The following is a 3,529-nucleotide window of genomic DNA, read 5'->3' on the forward strand; positions in this document are numbered from 1 at the left end:
GGTGTACAGTATATGCCAAGAGGTTAGCATTTGGTTGGTTAGCATGGCCCTGCTAGCTCTTAGGAATGCTAAAGGAGAGCTTGCTCCAGGTTTTCTAGAGCTCTTGGGTTCCCATGAATGCTATCAGAAAGATGTCTCATGCGGAGGCCTGCAGCTCATTTGTCACTATCGGTCTGTGTCTCTCTCTCTGATGGAGGTGGCTGTTTGAAGAATGTGCTGCAGTCATGATGACCAAATTTGCATGATGTACTTGAAATTTATTTGCTTATTAATATTCACTTGTTATGTAAACAGGAGACAAGATAACAGACCTGAATCAGGACAAAGCTTCCATCTTGAAACCCAAGCTGCCACCTGTAACAGCAAAACCAACCAAACCAAAGACAACAACATCTCCCACAGTGACAGGTTTGCCTTCATGTGATGTTTTGTCTTATTCTTCAATATTCTGCTGAAGGTTAAACATCTTTTGAATACATTTTAAGATGATGTATAAAAATATGCTGGTTGAAACAATCTGTTAACCATAGTTTTGATATAGTCGACACTGATTGTTCATATGTTTGGCGTCTTAGCACGCCGATTTGAGACATGGGAGAACTCTTCAATATTCAGCTCTGTTCCTGCTTCTAAAGTTGATGCCATGGGCAAAGAACGCTACATTGGTAATAAGACTTTCTTAACTGCTGTAGCCATGTATGCCAAGGAATCTGAATGGCGCAAATTTGAGTTTCAGAGCCAAAGCAAAGAGGAGTCTGAATTTAAACACAAATATGTTGTTGTCCAGCTCCACATGTGGTCTATAAGACAGATAAGAAGCCAGATGAACCCTGCTCCATCACCACCTCTCTGAGTTACTTCCCTGAGGAGGAGGCTGGAGAACCCAAACTAAAGAATAGTAATGCGCATTTGATCAGATATAACTGCAGTCCAAAATTATGAGATGCATTATTTGAATGCTTGGCCAAAGAGGTGTGTTTTAAATCTAGATTTAAACAGAGAAAGTGTGTCTGAACCCCGAATATTATCATGAAGACTATTGCAGAGTTTGGGAGCCAAATGTGAAAAAGCTCTACCTCCTTTAGTGGACTTTGATATCCTAGGTACTAGCAAAAGTCCAGCGTTTTGTGACCTTAGGGAGCGTGATGGACTGTAGCCTGGTAGAAAACTAGAAAACATTTTTTTGACCTGGTAAGGACTCTAGCCGCTGAATTTTGGACTACCTGTAGCTTGTTTATTGAAGATGCAGGACAACCACCCTAGCAGTGCATTACAATAGTCCAGTCTAGAGGTCATGAATGCATGAACCAGCTTTTCTGCATCAGAAACAGGTAACATGTTTCGTAGCTTGGCAATGTTTCTAAGATGGAAGAATGCTGTTTTTGTAACATGGGAAATATGGTTTTCAAAAGACAAGTTGCTGTCTAATATAACACCCAGATTTTTGACTGTAGAGGAACTAACAGTACATCTGTCTAGTCGCAAATTGTAATCTACGAGATTCTGTGTACTGTTTTTTGGTCCAATGAGTAAGTATCACATTTGCATATAATACAAACTATTGATTTACAGTATTATATAATTTAGTTATACACTAACATTCAAAATCTCTTGCTATTTGTCACCATGTTTTATCTAGTATTATTAGAAAGAATTTCAGCAAAAACATCGGAGACAAAGCAAATGCTTCAGGCAATAGAATTTTTCTCTGTGTTCTAGACATTTTTGGAACATTTTATTGCATCAAACTGTTCCCAACATAATGTTTAAACATAAAACATTTCATTAATTAAAAAACACTTTGCCCTTGAGGAATGAGGTACATACTGTACACTGAAATCCAGAAGTGAATACGAAATAAAAGCAGAAAAAGGTTTCAGATAATGGTGCTACTTGTGCCCGAGGGTCGGTTTCCAATGCTGTGTAAAGGGTTCTACATGACAGCTAGTAATTATGACAGTGATTAACATTTCATTCAGAAATCTGGGGAGAAGCAAGCATGCCATTTTGAATGGAAAATTCCAGACAAGCATGTAAAACTTTTTAATTAAAGTTTTTACTTAGAGGACCGTTCCTTGACTGCCTCCCTGCAGTCTCTTCAAACTGGCCAAATTTTACCAAAATTATTCAGTGTAAAAGAAAGAAATATTTAATAGTTTTCTTTGATCTTCAGAAAAGGTGAATTAAGCAATTCTGATTGAGACATTAGTCCTCATTTCCTAAAAATATTCTCATATAATTGACGTAAGTGACAGAACTGAGATCTATGTGTTCCATTAGGCCCTGCATTATGGGCCGTGCACACGGGTGTTTGTCATTCGCATTTTCCGTCAGCTGAGCGAATAGCGCAAAATGTGCAGTCGTTAATTAATGAAGCGTCAAAGGAATACGGCTGTCAGACTGAAATTGTCAGATACCTCCTTCCCCAAAAGCTCAAAAGGAGATGTCTGTTTGTTCTTCATAATGGGAGAAAAGTGCTCAGATTTGACACCATGTTATTTTGTCTGAACGTATGAATAAGCGATTGAGTATTATATATCTCTGGTTCATTTTCTGACGTTCAGTTCTGGCCCTGACGCAGGATTGTGATGTGAAGCAATGTTATCTCTCTCTCTGAGGGGGCTCCTCTGTTGTTCTTCTCCCCTTAACATCTTGTTATCTGGATCGGTCGAAATGATGCAAGCTGAACTCAGCTAAAAGATTAATTGGATACTTGGAAAAGTTCACATGCCTCTGGGGAATGTGTTTCAGGTCTATCAATAATTTAAATGCCTTTATTTGTGGAATTCCCTTTGATGGAACAAATCAATAGACACTCACAACCAAGAGGGTCGATTATACTTGGAAAGAGCTAACCGTTAGCGTTAGCCCATTCATCTCAATGGCATTTAGTTAGCAGCGGCAGGTATATGACCTGCATGCCGTCATTTATACTCCTGAGCATTAACATTTGTATTAATTATGCAAGTATATTTAAACTTTTTTTTTTTCTTAAATCACGATGCATTTACTTGAAAAGCAGTGAGTGACTCACCCTCAGTCATTTGAGGTGTAGATGAGTTTGTTTGTTTATCAGAATAGATTTTAGAGAAATTTATCATTATATCACTCACTGAGCAATGGATCCTCTGCAGTGAATGGGTGCCGTCAGAATGAGAGTTCAAACAGCTGATAAAAACATCACAGTAATCAACAAGTAATCCACACCACTCCAGTCCATCAGTTAACATCTTAATGAAAAGCTGTGCATTTGTAAGAATCAAATCTTTAAACCATTGCTTCTGGCCAGAATAAGTAAATAAAACAAATAAAAGTCTATAATCCACAATATCTCTTCCTCCAGTGAAAAAGACAATCCGCCATTGTCCTCTCACATCAAAATCCACTAGCATATTTGTTTTGGACTGTTTTTACTTGTTTCATTGCATTTTTCTCTCCTGATTCAGACCAAATGTCTTTTTTTACTGGAGAAAGTGATATTATGTATTAAACACTAGTATTTTAGCCAAACACAATGATTTGAAGTTAA

At 37.8% G+C, this 3,529-nt stretch overlaps 1 long non-coding RNA gene across 1 annotated transcript; it reads left to right on the forward strand.

The window, feature by feature from the left end:
* Positions 1-255: 255 nt before the first annotated feature.
* LOC122145222 lies at positions 256-877 on the forward strand. The gene is made up of 3 exons (XR_006160171.1): positions 256-408; positions 576-665; positions 788-877. It is a non-coding gene; the product is annotated as an uncharacterized LOC122145222 (long non-coding RNA).
* Positions 878-3,529: the final 2,652 nt, after the last annotated feature.

This window comes from Cyprinus carpio, chromosome A6 (assembly GCF_018340385.1).
Source record: "Cyprinus carpio isolate SPL01 chromosome A6, ASM1834038v1, whole genome shotgun sequence".
Classification (NCBI taxonomy): Eukaryota; Metazoa; Chordata; class Actinopteri; order Cypriniformes; family Cyprinidae; genus Cyprinus; species Cyprinus carpio.